Genomic DNA, 17797 nt, shown 5'->3' with positions numbered 1-17797 from the left:
GCCAGCCTTGAACAAGTGGAGAGTGAGGTGGGAGGCAAATGGGGAGAGAAAAATAAGAGGGCAGGGGAGCAAGAACAAGAAGAAAAAAGAAGAGAGCAAGAGAGTGAGGAGGGGGGCAAGCAGTCCCTTTTATAGTGAGTCAGGCACACCTGACTGTTGCCAGGGAACTGTGGGGCGGAGCCTAGAAGAAATGCGAACGAGTACCCTCTTTGTCCTCTTTCTGGAACACTGACTGGAACGCTGAGACCTCATTTTCTCAAGTTTTCTGTCTTGTTTTCCATCTCTTTGACATGTTGCTCTGTGTGGCTTCCCATTCCTGCTGCCCTTTACCTTTTACTGAATTTAAGTGGTAGCATTATTTAAATAAAAAAAAAAAACATGAGAATTTAATGTAGATATTTGGTCATACTCACCTCTCCTGACTCTTCCCAGATGTCCTCACCCCCGCTCCACTTTGTCTTTTTTTTTTTTTTCTTCCAGTTAAGGCCAGTTTGTGCTGCCCAAATATCCTTAGACGTGTGGCCTTCCACTGGAGCATGGTCGGCTTATCAGGGCTACTCTCTTAGAGAAAAGTGACCTTTCCTCTCCCCAAAGCTAACACTGCCAGTAGCTAAGGGTGGCACTTCATGCCCAGCTCCCCTCTCCATGCTGGAACTGGATTTATTCGCTCTGGCTCTGGTTTACACAGGCATGGTGCACACTGTCACAATCACTAAGTTCATATGAAGCTTTAGCACTATTTAATATTAAAAGAAATCCCTTATTTTAAAATCTTTATTCTTAACACTATCTTGTTGGTCTTTCACATATGTAATTTTAAAATCATTATTATTAAACTACCTACTTTTGTCTCCTCTGGTAAAGAGGTCAATGTGTTCCCTTCCCAAGAGAAGGACAGACCACAAGTGTGTCAAATTTCCAAGTGTGCTAAGGAGAACAGTTGTATGAACAGACAGTTTCATACATGCACGTAATGAATTTCTGTCATTTCTACTGCCATTGCTTCTCTTGTCTCCCCTTCTTCTCTAGCTGAAACTCATCCCCTTCCTTCGACTCTCTCTCTCTCTCTCTCTCTCTCTCTCTCTCTCTCTCTCTCTGTGACAATCAAAGTTTAATTAAGTCACTTGCATGAGCACGGGAGAGAGGATGTTCACTAGAACGAGAGCTAAACCAGTGAAGAAAAAGATAAACCCTCCTCCAACAACCATTAGCAGCTGAGAGTCCCTCGGGGATCCATGGGGAAGTGTTGATGGGCCCAAGCTTGCATGAGTCTTGCTGGTCACCAGAGCCACATAGGTTCTCAAGTAGAACAGCCGTGTCATATCCAGAAAATGCCTTTGTGTTACATGTCCCTATCCTCTCACCTCCCTATCTGGTACTACCCTGCTCCTCTGAGATACTTCCCGGGCCGCAGAGGGAACGGTGGCCACATCCCCATGGAGCTAAACGCAGCACTTTGGCCAGTTAGGAGGCTCTGCAGTAACTCAGACTAAGAAGACTTTAGACTTTCTGAAATTGATTGTGACATCGTGGAAATTTTCTTCCTGCACTATGTCTCGTTGGCATGGATTCCTTTTGTTTTCTCAATTATTTGTTCATCTTGCATGCTTTCCTAAAACGCCAGGCATCTTGGCTGTCCATTCATAGCCCTTTAGAAAGCTGAAAGGAAGGAAGGTCCGACTGGTCATTGGACTTTTCATGGTTGGGCTTCACTGAAGGACAGCAGTCTACTGCTCTTCACCAGGAACTAAGTTACCAGAGCCCATAGTACTCTTGTGGGCACATGGTTCAGTTGCCCTGGAGACGACCCCTTCCAGGGCCAGGAATCTCTTCCTGAGCAGTCTGCAGACTTTCACTCCATCTCCCCGTCTTCATTTGCACGTCTCACCTCCATGTGCATATGCTCCCTCTTGGCCAGAGTCCTGCAGGGGTAAGGGAGAATGGCCAGATCTGCAGCACTCCAGTTGTGGAGATTGTCGCGGTGCACTAGGCATGCATCTCCAGTCCAGTTCTCATGAGCATCCTCCTTCACAGACACTTTCCTGTCCTTCCTCCTCTCTGGGACACCATCTCCTCCCTCTCTATTTCTCTATCTATCTTATGAGGCTGACCCTCAGATCCTTTTGTACTTGAGTGATTTTTATTGCAAGAACAGAGAGGTTGGAAATACCTGCTATCTTGAAAATGAAAATCCAAGCAATCATCACTTTAAATTGTAAAAAACGGCATCATCAGGTACCTGAATATGTTGCTGTATGGAAAGACTTCTCTCTCTCTCTCTCTCTCTCTCTCTCTCTCTCTCTCTCTCTCTCTCTCTCTCTCTCTCATTTCCTGTCTGCTAAAAGCTGACACACAGATCTTACGATCTATCTCAAGGTAAGGAAACAATGGGTGTGCTTGATTGCCGCTGAAAATCACTTTGTTGAGCTTTTCATCTCCCACTGGTACTGTGGGGATTTCTTCCTTTCTTTTCAACAACAACAACAACAAAATCATGTCTTCTGATCACATCAGGCTTAGATTACAATAGGAAGTAATTGTGTGTCTCCCAGATGATCTGTGGTACTTAGCCTTTCTACACAGGAGCCCGGAGTGCAGCGGTGACCTGGGGTGAAAGACCAGAGGTCAGCATTCTGGTGACATCTAAATCAATGCATCTTGGCTATCAGAAACCCCAACAGGAGCTGTAGTGGCTGGTGTGGGCTGAGAATATGTTTCTGCTGTCTGTGACAGATGGTGGCATTGTGGGGTAGATACAAACAGGAACTGCATTACAGGAGGTCAGAGGGGACAGGAGGTGTAATTGACATGGATGGTTACTTACTCTGTGTTAGCTAAGGTGACTGAAATTGCTTTATATACCACAGGTCGTTTGTTCTTTATAACAATCCTATGTGAAAGGTGCCATCTACCTTACAGGTTGGGCATTGGTAAGTGAGGTGACTTGCCCAAATCTGTGCACTTCAGGGTTCAATTTCTGGCTGTGTGACTTGGGAATCTCTGCTCCTTTTAACCTATTCTGCTGGATGCGGAGCCCATGCAGTGACTGGGTGTGGGCCAGGGAGGCAGCCACACATTCCAGGAAACTGTGCCCCAGGGGTCTGGTGAACAGTGCTGAGAAGAGGAAAGGACTATGTAAACATTTGCTTCTGCTTGAATGTGTACCTCCCGGCCCTCCTCCATCAATTAGGAGAGCCGCCTTGAAGAATGCTGCCTCAGCTTCTGAAGCTAGGACCCCAGGACATGCATTAATGAGAGCAGAGGGAGCCGCAGCTGACAGAATAATAAAGCTCTCTGAGGGAGTTCGGGCTCCCAGGGAAGCCCGGAGCTGGCTGATGGAACAGCGGGGAGACTGTTCCATCAGGCTCTCCTGCATCTCTGTACTGTGGCTTCCGTTCTGAAACTTAGAAGAGGCACTTTCTCGCTGTGACTTGCCTCGTAAGGGCGGTTAATGAGCACGGTTGTGACAGGAGACACTTGTCCACGTTGTTGTTCATGACTTGGGCTTGGGAGCAGACAGTCTGCCCTTGCTCTCCTGATCCCTAAGGGAAGTAGGGCTTTTCAGCTGTTCCGGACAAGGCCGTGAGAGCAAAGGGCACCGAGTGCAGCTTGTTCTCCAGTATTCACTCACTTGTTCTGGGGCAGCATGGATTTAAAAGGGTGTGTGGGGTTTTGTTCTGGGGGCTAATCCCTCCTTTGTCGTTATTAAGGCACCTACTCAGATTACTTCAGAGAAGAATGACTATTTCTATGACCCATTAAATCATTCCAGAAAGCGATTCCTGCAACAAAATAGCTTTTTTGCCGGATAGTGGTGGCGCATGCCTTTAATCCCAGCACTTGAGAGGCAGAGGCAGGTGGATTTCTGAGTTTGAGGCCAGCCTGGTCTACAGAGTGAGTTCCTGGACAGCCAGGGATATACAGAGAAAAACAAAACAAAACAAAAAACCCAAAACCAAAACAAACAACAAACAAACAAAAAGATCTTTCTTCTCCTTAGTTTTATTATTATTATTATTATTATTATTATTATTATTATTATTATTATTATAAGGAAGTATTAAGCAAGGAAGCCGATGCTGAGCTCAGAGATGTTTATAAAGGTTTGTAAACATGTTTATAAATTCGCAGGAGTTGAAAAGAAGGTAAGCTACAGCTCTCTACTTTGAATCCTGGACTTTTTCTTCAGGACCATGCTATGTTGCCTATCTCTAAATCTTTCCAGTTCCTCAAGGTGTGTGTATGTGTGTGTGTGTGTGTGTGTGTGTGTGTGTGTGTGTGTGTGTGTACAGGTGTATGTGATATACTGTGTGGTGAGCACTATGTGTGGTAAGTGTGTATACACACATGTACGTGCACATATCTGTGTGCACATGCTTGCATGTGACGCTTGAGAATGTAAAGACCAGAGGTCAGTATTGAGTGTCTTCCTTGATTGCTCTTTACATTATTCTGGAGACAAGGTCTCCCACTCACCCTGGATTTCATTAACCTGTTGGCCAAGGAACTCTAGGGATCTGATCTGCTTGTCTATGCTGACCAAATCCATGGGTGAAGTCTACACCTAACCTTTGTGTAAATGTTGAGTGTCCAAACTCAAGTCTTCATGCTTGGGTGCCAGGCACTTCCCTGACTGAGCTATCTCTTCAGTCTCTTCTTTGAAAGGCCTTTGGCCACATGGCCCTTTAAGATCACCCAGGAAGGGACACATTAGCTGGTAGCTTAAAGAAGAGTTTGTATTGCTTGGAATACAAACTGGACCTAGGTGGTGATACGTGGACGGAGGTGGGGAGATGTGTGGGAGAGAAGGATGAAAGACAAGAGCAGGTTTCTTCCAGCTGCATCATAAGACTGAAAGAGAAAAGGAAACATCTGCAGTCAGCTTCAGAGTTTGCAACAATGTTGATGGAGAGGGAGTGAGGCAGTGTGCTGCAAGATGCGAGGTCCTCTCATTTTGTGCTCCCTTGGCTTATCCCTTTTCACAAGAATGAAGCTTACACTTAAGGTGAAGATAGAAGATAGAAACCTGTTGGGCAGTTTAGAATAGGGACCCAAAAGATTCTGGCCTTGATCCTGTCCTGGCCAGTAGACAGGAATGCCAGAAGGAGCATCTCTTATCCTAAGTGAGCAGGCATGCCTGGAAAGTCATGTGTGCTCTGTGCTGGGACTCCAGTACGGACTCTCATCCCTTCTGGCAAACAGCTTTGGAGCCAGTGTCTGGATTTTTATTTTATGAATGGTCATATCTATTCCCCATATTCGTTCAGCACATCTCCTAAATGATTTTGGGGTCTCAACTGTCAAGTGTTACATAGCTACACAGGGATTAGAAGCCATAGAGAGAGGGGCTTTTCTCACTGCCCAGGGAACTACATACAGCATAGTTCTTGATCCCTGCTATAACTAAAGGTAAACTTACACCACGTCTGGAGCCCTTGATGTCCTGCAGATGAAGGAGGAGGATATTTTCAGACTCCTTGCCGTAGGAACCCACTTGGGTGGCACCCACCTTGACTGTCAGATGGAGCAATCCATCTACACAAGGAAGAGTGATGGTGTCTACCTCATAAATCTGAAGAGGGCCTGGGAGAAGCTGTTGTTCTCAGCTCTCTCTGCTCTATTGTTGCCACGGAGAACCCTGCTGATGTCAGCGCCATCTCCTCCAGGAACACTGGCCAGGGAGCTGAGCTCAAGTTTAGGGGTGCCACAGGAGTCACTCCAATGGCTGGCTGCTTCACACCTGGGACCTCCACTAACCAGATCCAAGGAGCTTTCAGGGAGCCAGGGCTTCTAGTGGTGACTGATCCCAGAGCTGACCACCAGTCCCTCATAGAGGCCTCTATACCAACCTGCCCAGTATGGTTCCATGTACCACTGATTTTCCTCTGCGCTATGTGGACATTGCCCTTGCAACCGGGGAGCTCACTCAGTGGATCTGACATCATAGATGTTGGTCTGGGAAGTACTCTGCATGCATAGTACTCTCTCCCAGGAGCACCCATGGGAGGTCACACTTGATCCCAGAGGAGGTTCAGAAGGAGCAGGCTGCTGTGGAGAAGGCTGTGACCATGGAGGGATTTCAGGGCGAATGGACCACGACAGCTCCCAGGTTCACTGGTGCTCAGCCTGAGATGGCAAACTGGTCTGAGGGTAGCAGGTACCTTTTGTAGCCACCTACTAGTTTCCTATTGAAGACAGGGAGTGCCCAGCCGGCCACAGCTCCCAGGTTCACTGGTGCTCAGCCTGAGATGGCAAACTGGTCTGAGGGTAGCAGGTACCTTTTGTAGCCACCTACTAGTTTCCTATTGAAGACAGGGAGTGCCCAGCTGGCCACCGAGCAGCTTCTACAGCTGAGTGCTCCTGAGCTGCTCTGTGGACACCTACGCAAAGGGGAAAGGTGGAAAGAAAATAAAGTTCCTAAAGGTGGGGGGAAAGCCACAGAAGGCATTAAGTAATCTCTCCCTCAAGGTCAGCTTTGGACCCCACCCCTCATTTCCCTGGCAACACTAGAAAAGTAAACAGAGCTTTGCTCCTCCACAGGCCCCCAGGGCAAGATCATAGAATACCTTTGGCTACTATACCTGACATTCTGAATTGGTCCTAAGGTCAGAACGTGGATCTGATTTATTTTCTGCTTCCTTTAGAGTTAATCCAGCCCGACCTGTCAATAACCTGGCCAGGAGTGCACTCTTCAGGAAAGCCTGTTAACCTAGAGACCCACTGAGATGAAGAATAATAATTATCCCCTCGAGGAGTTAATACCCTCAGCCTTCTTTCTCTGAAGCCTGCCTGCAGCCCGCTGCCCCAGGGTCGCCACTCACGGCTGCGTGGCCGCTCAGCTCAGCTCGTCTAATGTGGAAGTTCTAACTCAGGAAAGCACAAGCTTTTCTTTTTCGTCCTTCGCATCCTGGCCAACAGCCTAAGCATGTTTCCCTTATACTCTGAGCTTTCCCATTCTTTCTCTGGGCCCCCTCCTACCTTTCTGCCTCCACCAGCTTGCTGGCCTCTGGGCCTCAGCTGCAGAACCTGCCTGCTTTCTTCGACCCTAACTACAAAGCACATGGCTCCTTCCTCTTGCCTGTCTCTTCCCTTCTGGCTGGCTTCACCTTTTACAGCTTGCTCGCCCTGTTGTTTTTTTTCTCAAACTCTGGTAAAATTGTACCTGAGCTTGTTTAAAATTTTATTTTATTAATGAGATTAAGAATAACACCCCCCCTGTTTTCCTCATAATATTTAGACTCAGATAAAGAAAATTATTTTCCTTTTGCCTACTAGGCTTATATTTTGGAATCTATCTATTTTATTAACCAGTTTTTTAAGGCCAAAGACAACAATGCTTAGCTCTAAAATATCATTTTCAGTGATTTATCTAGTAATTACTGAATCCATTGACTTTAAGTTCTAACCACCCTTCTTTCTAGAATTGATTTTGGGAATTTCTCCCCGCTCCCCAGACAAGTCTCTATATATCAGAAAATCCACATGAGAAGAGTTTGTATTAGTGTAATAAGTTTAGTAAAGATAAGTAAAATATATTGCCCCATGAATTATAGTATCTCCACAGGGAAGGGACTGTGAATGAGAAGAGGGGAGTCCATCACCTCCATCTCCTATCTTTATACAACCCCGTCTTCTTTAGAGTACCTGCAGCTTCTAGGAATGTTTACTGTATATATTTTTAATCCCAAGTATTGAGTATGCACTTAGGTAGTTAAGATCATTCAAATAGTGTTCAGTTAAATGCGGAAACATGGTTACATAAATAGAAATCCAGTTTCATTATCTAGCGATTACTCATAAAATGGAGTAATGTGGTGCTCATGGCTGAGGCCAGCTTTCTGCAGGGATATTCAGGGCATGGGCTCCTCCATGCGGTCACTGTGCTTCCCAGTCTCCTCACTACTGCTGACACATGAGAGGCTGTGACAGAAGTACAAGTGGCTCCGGAACTTCTGCTTGTGCCCCTGATTCCTCCTCAGTTACTGGAGGATGTGGTCCCTGGATGACAACTTTCCTAGAAGCTGGATCAGTGTAAGGATGGATGGTGTGGGTTAGGGTGTTACCTCTCCTAGTTCTCAAAGTTTCTGTTTTCTTACTTGTAAGTTCCCACAGCATTTTCATCTGTAAGGTTGTTGTTGACTATCAGATGGCAAAATGGTTTGGGGTCTGCAGCCATGCTGACACTGGGACAGGAGAGCCCTTACCGTATTGCCACTTTACAAATTTCAACCCACTTCGGATACTTATGAAAGTAACCATTGCGTTAGCCTACGTTATAAAGTCAGCCACAATCGGCACAAACAAAACTGAAATAACTGAAGAAGAGCCTGCAGTCACCTGTCTTACAGGAGATGGTGAGGTGGGGCTTTCCCCAGTAATGCCTTCACTGGAGGCTGCGAAGCACACTTAAGGCTAACAATGATGTCTGATACCCATTTGGTACTGCAGACTTTACATTAAAAGAATTTTCTGTTGAAAATTCATTACAGTTTTGCTAAGTGATACTACATATTAACTCTTTTATTTACTTATTTGTATATATATGTATATATACATACACACACACATATATATATACACACTCAATATATATGAGAAACAGACACAGAGACACAGAGAGAGACAGAGAGACAGACAGAGGCAGAGATAGAGGGGAGAGGACAGGAGGGAGAGGGGGAGGGGACAGGTGATGGGAAGGAGAGGGGGGAGGGGGAGGGGGAGGGAGAGTGTGCCAGACAGCCAACCACGTTTGGGAATCAGTTTTCTTCTTCCACGAAGTGGACCCTGGGGACCAAACTCTGCTTTGGAAGGCTCCATGCTAGCACCTGTACCCACTGAACCATCTTGGAAATCCTTGGTTGTCCTTAGATAGTCTCCCCAAGTAGTGACACTAGATGTTTGGAATTATTGCAAATGTGCTCAACAAACTGAAGGAACTCAGAAGTAGAAACCCAGGGAGAACAAATGAGTGTAAGATCCAGAGCCAGAGAAAGGGGAGGGGGTGGGAGGAGGGTTCTGTGCTGGGTGACCCAGATCTGCCCCTTTAGAAGGGAATTGCTCATCTCTCAGCCCTTTGAAAGATGCTGGGTGCTAATGGCTCCTAGCCAAGTCTTCTCTAGGACATTGTCCTTGTTTGAAGGGAACTGTCCAGGGTTATAACTCCATGTTAATCATGCTGGAACTGCCAAGACCCACTGTGGACATCTCCCCTAGGCCTTTCTAACATGCAGCTCTCTGTGGACATCGCTGCAACTGAGCTCTGCGCCTCCCACCCAAGCTTGCCTCCCTCACCTGCCATGGCTGCAGGGGAGCCTTTACTGCAGTCTGTTTCCAGGAGAACTGGACCTATGGGGATGGAATCACAGGGAAGTGAAGGAAAGAAAGGAATGAAGGGGAAGGGGAGAGATCCCAGGAGAGGAGAGCATTCATTCCCTCTGGGTTTTCTTTGGCAGTGGCTTCTGAAAGCATTCCTACGGAAGCGCTCCTTCCTGACTCCTTCCAGGAAAAGTCAGTGTGGCCAAAAGATATATATGATGTCAGCTGGAAGCGAAGGACAAGTTGTGTAGCATTCTGGGCTCCCTTGCTATGCTTGGCATCATAGGAGGGATGGCAAATAATTCACAAAAGCTTGAGGGATGGGAGCTGATATCCTAAAATTCCCTTCAGTTAAAGAAGCCCCACTTTCTCTCTGTGTGTGGGTGCATTTGCTGCTCAGGATTCAGTCTCCCTGAGAGGGATGTGTTTTCAGGACACCCATGTGTGATTAATTCAGAGGAAGCACCTATCTGTTGTGATCTAAATGTGTATTTGTTTTACCTCAGGCCAACAAGACAATTACAAATGCTGTCTTGCCTGCGACCATGGGCTTGGAAATGTGGTTGTCACAGCGAAAGCCACAAAGCACAGGAGTTCCCGGCTCCCTGCTGACACACTTGGCGAGGATCACATGTAGGATCTAGAAAGTGGATTTTTTTTTTCTTTTGCTAGAGATGGTGAATACTCCCCTGCTCTGTAGAGGCAGCAGTGGACTTTGGGACTTGAGTTCTCCCTGGAAGTAAGGAGAATATCATGACTGTCTAGATAGAGTATTATATGCCGCCAGCATTCCAAAAATATCAAAATACTCAGCCTTTTTCATCTGGGGTGTTCTTTGTCTCCAAAAGCTCTGGTCCCCATATCTGGCAGAGCTTCATGACTAGAAGCTGAGCCAGGAGTTTGTGCTGTGCTCAGGATCTGGAATGGGGCTGGTGGTGAGCAGGAAGATTCAAGGAGCAGACAGAGCTGTTGTAACTGTCCTGGGGAAAGAGGTGCCCAGCGGCCGCAGAAGTGCACGGCTCACACTCACCTGCTTAGCATGCCATTTGTTCGCTACAAGATTGTGGTTAATGCTCATAATAAATATTTCTGTGCTTCTCAGGCCCAGGTCAAATAACATTCTGAAAGTAGAGATGCTAATGAGAATATACGGGTAACAGCATGGTCTTTGTTATTAAGCTATTAAGCTGCAAAGAGTCTGTCTTGGGTTATGCCCTCCGTAGTGACAATCCTGAGTGTTCAGGGTATCTTGAGATAGCTCCTCAGGGAGCCATCTTCTATCATTTCCATGTACCTGTCACTCCGATGCGCAGAAGGGAAGCTTTACTGTCATTTGCATATTCCTCCATCTCATTCAGTGATTATGTTAAGTACCTAATACCTGGCAATAAAATAGTCGTTGCTTAAAGTGGCCATTGTAGCATCTATTGTCTATGACTGTGCCTAAGCCAGTAACAGCATCCAACCAGGCCTGTAGCATGAGCAAGTGAGCAAGCAAGCCAAGAGGGAGATGGAGGAGTTTTGTCGGGCTTGGTGAGTGGGACGAGGACCAGGACTCTGAGCAGACTGAGCTGGAGCACACAGAAGGCAAGGCTGGATCACAAGTGCAGTCACGCAGAAGACTGAGCTCTGGGTACCTGGTGAAGCTTGATTCAAAGTGGCCAGGTACCGCTTGCTTGCTGAAGGGACCAAGTGAGTCCTCAACTAAAGAACAACACTGGTTCCTTCCTGCTCTCTTGCTTTCTGTCTCCCTGTATGATCTTTTCCACAAGCAAGGCGGCTGTTCTGATGCTGACTAGGTGGGGCTGGCAGAGGCAACATTGGGGTGGGTGGGGGTGGAGGCGCTGAGAGGGGGCTGGCAGAGGCAACAGTGGGGTGGGTGGGGGTGGAGGCGCTGAGAGGGCAGGTGTGCTCCAAGACTCTGAGCTAAACAAGCCTTTAAAAATCTTAGTTGTCATAAGGCATTTTGTTGGAGCAATAGAAAGTAGACTAATATAAATACCAATTTCTGTGAATTCCCCAGTAACTATGGTGATGTGTAAATACAGAGCATACTGAAAAAATTAGATTTGCGTCTTTGAGACACATAAAAATTTTCATGGATGAGGATGAACACAAATGGGAAAACAGTGGTGGGATGTGCGTTTTCAGGCAGCTGCCATGATGCATCCTTTGTATGGCCCAGCCCTTTGGCACTCACAACTAGCAAAACCACAAACGTTAAATCTGCAAATGGCAATGCCCTTTGCTTTGTATATAAGCTGCAGGCTTGCTTTTTACCTAAGCTAGTGAACTAGGCAGGAAATTGGATAATGACATCCAAAGCTTTAGCTGGCTTTTTTAAAAACCGTGTATGTTGACCAGAATCTTATTTAAACCCCAATAACTGAAATATTGGCCATATACAGTGCCACAGAGACATTAAGGATTTGTGTCTATCAAAGGGTATCAAAAGGATGCCCAACTCCTCTGTTTACTGGGACACTATTAACGCCCTCCCCCAATTGAGGTGCCCATTGACAGATGAATGTATAGAAATAATATCTATGCATAGTGGGATATTACTGAAATAAAAAGAAAAGCATGTGCCATTTGTAGCAACATGTATGGAGCTGGGAAATATTATGTTAAATAAAACAAGCATACAAATACAAATACCACATATTCCCATTTATTTTGGGGGGATGAACTAGTTAATCTTGTGGAAGAGGGTAGGAGCCACTAGAGCTGAGGCAGGGGATGGACATGGACAGGGAAGGTGGCTGGACCATGATACCCAAGCACTGCTGGGTGGGAGTAAGTCTCAGTGTTCCACAGCAGGGAAGGTGACTGTAGTTCTTAACAACTTACTGATCTTTTTGGTCACTCCAAGAGGGCTTTGTAGGCTACAAGTACAAAGAAATGATAAATGTTTCGAGCACTAGAAATGTTAATCATCTTGAGTTCACCATTATATACTGTGTACACATATCTAATTATCACACTGTACCCATAAATATGTGGAATTGCTGTGTGGGAAAAGTAAAATGCTAAAGTCTGTGGATAAAGCAAAGAAACTATCATTAAAATGTGTGGAAGCTCACAGCATCCCTCTAATGCCTGAAAAGGATCAGTTTTCCCTCCTTTAAGACAGAGACCAAGGTTGTATAGGCAGCAAGTCCTTTCAAAAGTGTGTTGATACAGATGCACTTTGCTTCTGTCCTTCAGCAGGCTGCAGATCTGAACAGCGCCTTCGGAAACTTAACGAGATAGTGGCTGTGGGTGTGTTTGATTTGCATGAACTTTTATAAAATACTGGAACTCGTTGGTAACATTAAAAGCTGAGAACTCTTTCTAGAAAGCTGGGTGTCACCCTAGCTGGTGAGGAGCAGCTAAGGTCCCACGGGGAGGTGTGTGGGGACCTTTCCAACCTAGCTTTCCCCCTGCCCGCTTCTCTCAATTACTTTGCCTCTAACTTCTAAACAGTTTATGCTTGAAATTATTACCTGGAACAGGAGGCCCTTGGAGCAATCTAGATGCTAAACACATTCAACCATCAGTGCTAAAAATTTAATTTGTAATGTTTTCCTCTTGTGAAAAATACTCTTCTTTTTATTTGGGGCCTGGGCAATGCAGAATTTGAAGATTCACGGGGGAGCTCCACACTGAATTATCATCTGTCACTTCCCTTGATGACTTCCTCTTAGTGAGTTATTTATGCAACTTGGAAAACTCGCTGCAGTCAGGGCATTTATTTATCTGCTCTCTGTGGTCACCTCCCACTCTGCTCCTGTACTCTGTTCTGTAGACTTTTCTATCTTCACCTTGTTCCTGCAGGAGCTGGCTCTCCACTATTGCCTGCTCTTCCCTCCAGCTCCATGGTTTATGCACTAAAGTCTGCATTGCGTTTTATCTTGTTCTTTTTAGCTTGAAAAAAAAATGTGTCACAGATGAATAAAGTACACGACTGAAAAATGAACTTGGACCAATTTCAACATACCCATATTTCTAGCCATTGTAACTATTTTAACATATACAATGGAATTAGTTTTTATCCATTTATTCATTTTGTATTAAATAAGCAATTTGCTCTGCAGATACTTACTGAGTGCCTAATGTCATACTTGTTATTCATGGCTCCTATGTATGTGTTAAAAGAACAGCCAGGTGTTAAGGGAATGCCTTGTGATGTCTAGTTAATCAGATACTGGCAGGAACATGAGGCAGGACAAGGGACTAGTGTCACATCTGTGCTAGCAAGGGTTGGCAAGCTCCACCCCTTTGGAGAGTGACATTCAAGCAGATATGTCGGTGAAGTAAGGAAATGTTTTGAAAGCTTTCCTGAATGTGGGGACAATGTTGCAAAGAGCTCAGGACTCTCTGCGTCCATCCCCGATGTGAACCTGGGACATTTCCACAGGCGCTCTAGGACAAACTTTTTTGTGCGTTTCGAAAGAGCCTGAAGTTCAGAAGGACTGAACTGGAATTGAGGTTAAGAAACCCTCTTATATTGGGAGAGAGACTTGGGCTTTGTTTCTATTGTGGTGGGAATAACTGCTGATCCTTTTAAAGAAGGGGTACCTTTGATATGAGGAGAGGAGTGAGCCATGGAGAGTGGCTGAGCCATGGTTTAGGTCTCCCGAAACCATATTCAGGCTCCTCGTCATCAAGGTTATACTCGGAGCTTGACTACAGCCATGACCAGCTGCTGTTGACCTAGTTCCTCCTCCTCTCTACTCATCTCACTCCTTCTGGAGCAGGGCAGTCTCTACAGATCAGCAGTTCTCAGCCTGTGGGTAAGAACCCCATTGGCAAACTTCTAGCCCCCCAAAATATCTACATTATGATTCATAACAGTTGCAAAATTACAATTATGATATAACAATGAAATAATGTTATGGTTGTGGGCCACCACAACACGAGGGGCAGTATTAAAGGGTTGCAGCATTAGGAAGGTTGAGAACCTTGGCTGTAGAGCGCGGCAGAATGAAATGTATTGCACCCGGCCTTGTAATTTGTGTGGCACTGTGTTGGAGTCTTCTAGAAGAACATGAATTTAGGAGTGGTATGTATGTGGTCCAACTGTTTTGTGAGTATCTGAATGTCCAATCAGGGACTGATTTGCATTATTTGGGCCTAGGAGAGAATCTGTCTCTGCCGCACGTGTTGAAAGCATCCCCAGGTGTCCATTTGGATTAGCATGCATCTAGCCAGGTGTATCCATTAGGAGGGATAATTTTATAGAAAAGTCTGTGGACCAGGTGATAAAAACAGTCCCTTCACAAACTGTGACTCAGTAGCGACCTAACTGTGAGAGTTGACATTCTTGTGTTTAAACAATTTCCCACCTTCTCTTTTGTAATTCTGGCTCAGGGCTCGCACTCACCCACTCTTTTCTCTCTCCAGAGGGCAGTCCACTCCTGAGCCCTGACTAAATCCCACTGGTGTTTCCTGGTTAAAAGTTCATGTTAGTTATAGCACCAGTTTGTTCCAACTTTTGCTGTAGTTATAAGTCAACAATCTGCTGTGAAACACAACTCAAAACATTCTGCCTCTCACTTCCTGTTCACTTAAACTCACCCTTAAAGCTCAGCTTATTAACCATACCTTTCCTGACTAAAAGAAGCACCCTAACCCACATTGACCCAAGGCCTGACACTCCTCTCTTGTCCTACATTCTTTTTTTTTTAAATAGCATTTATCACCCCTTGACAGGCTATTTGTTGACTTGGTTACTTGTTAATTGTCTCTTTCACTAGAGTTCTTGATTTGCTTACTGCTGTAATTCACAATTCTGCATTAGTGTTCTGGATAAAGGAGTCACGTCATGGTTGTCAATGTGAGCCATCAGGCAAGTTCTAGGTACCTGTTAGTCAGCCACATGTTCTCCACAGTAAGCTCTCTCAGGGAGACAGATGTCGACAGGGGAAGTCTGGACCAGCCAGTTTTCTTTGGCTGTGGGCTTGCTTTCTTTTAGGAAAGAGCAATTTGTAAATTTTTGAGTTTGTCTGAATCCTTCCTTGTCAAAGTGGGGTGCTTGGTAGTGAACGCCATTTAAGAGCACATAGGAAATACAGAATTTCAAGGTCCCCAACCTACTTAATTAGAATTTGCATTTTAATATATGCGATTCCTCTGCACAATTAAAGCTTGAGAACACGAACAGTTCTTAATATACCAACTTGATATAGAAATCAGGAAAGTGCCTCTTGACCTTGCCACTGGTTTTGGAAATCACGGTAAAGGAAGTGTTTTTAGTGTAATCCTACTATTCTTCCTTTTGTAAGTCTAAAAGTAGATATGAATTTTTGAGTCAGTCACTGAATCTGTGTTTCCATTTTTTGGTTATTTTTTTCCTTTCTGGGAGGGCACAACTGATCTCTCTCTCTTTCTCTCTCTCTCTCTCTCTCTCTCTCTCTCTCTCTCTCTCTCTCTGTGTGTGTGTGTGTGTGTGTGTGTATGTGTGTACATGTATTCAAGCATATACTAGAGCATGTTTGTAGATCTCTTCAATCCCACCCTTCTCTACAACCTAATCTTGTAGCTATCTATAAAGCTTCTGATAGAAAATTGACCTTCCCAAGAAAATGGTGACCACATTCTATTTCAAGGGAACGGACCCTCGCTTTGGTCCCCTGAGAATATGTCAGCTGATGTGTCAGCTGAATTAAGAATAGTTATCTGAATTCTTACCTTGTACATGCATAGTATGACACCATAAGTTTATTTAGTTCTAAGGACAACCTGGTAAGATGAATGTGGAAGGAGTCAGTCATCTGTCAAGGTCACCAGTTACCAAATGGAGAAATTGGAATGCCAGCCTGGGTGACTGAGTGTCCTAGGGCTTATGTGTTTCATCATTTTGGAGAAAGGATCTTGTACCTACAAGAGAGAAGTATTAATTAAACACCGCATGCACGTCAGTGGATCTCACTGAAGAAACAAACCAGGGTATATGGAACCTGAGCTGTGGGATCAAGCTCTGTCCCTTCGGAGACTCCTCTTTTAGCCTTTTGATACGGAAAGCTGCCAGTGCCATGTTCTCTTGGGAAGACTATCCAGAATGATTAATAAGCTGCATTTATTATTCACTGTAACTGCTAACAAGTAGAACGACACAAGGCTGTTAAAATAGCACTCTAACCACCCTCAGGAAATCATTAACATGCATGCAAAGAAGGCAGCAGAGCACAGTCAGGCCAGACACTTAGTGAGTGGAGGTGGCAGAGCTAGGAGTCAGAGCGTGTGTGTGTGTGTGTGTGTGTGTGTGTGTGTGTGTGTGCACATGTTCCATTGTTTGATCGTGCTGGATGTTTTACATATATTATCATATCTTGCTTTTATGGCACATAAATCTGGTGGGATTGTTCCCTCTATTTTATAGAGGGTTTAGAGCTAAGTGCTTGCCCGCGTGTGACAGTTGAATTATTAAGCCACAGAAGCAGGTTTCCGTGAGGTTCACACTGCTCCCAGGTTTGACTTCTTCCCAATTTAGCAATTTGGAGAAAGATGGAGAGGCACTAATGATGCTATTTTAACATGATTAGTAATGGGGATTTTGTTTTAATATGTTTATTTTTTTAAAAGCAGATATTTCCCCATCTTACTTAAAATGAAGCTGGTGCCACTGTCTCTTGGTTCAGACTAGATGATCACAGTAGATGTGAACTTAAATGGTTTCCAAAGACATCCATGGCTCTCTAAGGAACTTAGAGTGGCAAGAAGTTGGTTCATCTATGGTCAGACACACATCCACTGCATGCCCAGTGTTGGTGGGAGAGCCATGTGTTCACTTTACTCCTAGGAAGGCTTGGCTTCGGTCAGAGGCAGGTGAAGCTATGCATATACACACACAAGCCTGCAGTCCCACCTTGGCATTGCTCCATCTCAGTGTGCGCTGATCTGCAGCAAACCCACTGAACAGGAGCCCCATCTGCCTTTATTCCCAGGCTGAATGCTGGAAATTAAAACTCCATGCTGATTTTACCTGTTCCTGGTCTAGGTTTCTACCTGGACCAGAAAGACCTTGATCCAAATAGTCAGGCCCCCACCATCCTGATGAAGCCAGATTTCTTGGCTTAATTCTAGAGATTCTGAAATCCCACAAGAGAGAAGAATCTCTTTTTTTACTTAACAAATGCATAGTGATATGCATAGTCCCAAGCATCTGGGCCTTTCAGTCACCTCGGAAGCATGCTGGCTTCTGCATTTACGACAGCCTTTAATGAGGCAGCTCTAGGAACTGCCAAGGGAATAGGGACTCCTCAACCGCAGATTGAGTGCCTCCCCTTACTCCCAGCTTCAACCGGTGTGGCTCCTCCCTAAAATTAAAGACTTCCTGGGAGCTGTAGCATCTGCCCATGGCCTCTCCTACAGAGGGACCATACATCCCAGTACATTGGGGCATCACTCTTGAATGTGAAGTTGTCAAGGCTTACAGAGAAATCATTTAAACTTGAATGGCCAATGCAGAGACCGATGAAAAATGAAACAGAGGGCGTGG

The 17797-nt window shown here is 45.2% G+C and overlaps 1 protein-coding gene and 1 long non-coding RNA gene across 3 annotated transcripts in view; one reads left to right on the top strand and one right to left on the bottom strand.

Annotated features, from left to right (window-relative positions):
* The window catches only part of Rasgef1b (RasGEF domain family member 1B), a 525564-nt gene that overhangs the window by 119210 nt on the left and 388557 nt on the right, over positions 1–17797 (top strand). The window lies entirely within an intron of this gene.
* LOC116067917 lies at positions 481–1465 on the bottom strand. The gene is made up of 2 exons (XR_004109343.1): positions 1365–1465; positions 481–675 (listed from the first exon to the last, which is right to left on the bottom strand). It is a non-coding gene; the product is annotated as an uncharacterized LOC116067917 (long non-coding RNA).

Source organism: Mastomys coucha, unplaced genomic scaffold (genome assembly GCF_008632895.1).
Source record: "Mastomys coucha isolate ucsf_1 unplaced genomic scaffold, UCSF_Mcou_1 pScaffold22, whole genome shotgun sequence".
In the NCBI taxonomy this organism is placed as follows: Eukaryota; Metazoa; Chordata; class Mammalia; order Rodentia; family Muridae; genus Mastomys; species Mastomys coucha.
Note: the sequence above shows the minus strand (reverse complement) of the source record. Positions and strands in the feature narration are given on the sequence as shown.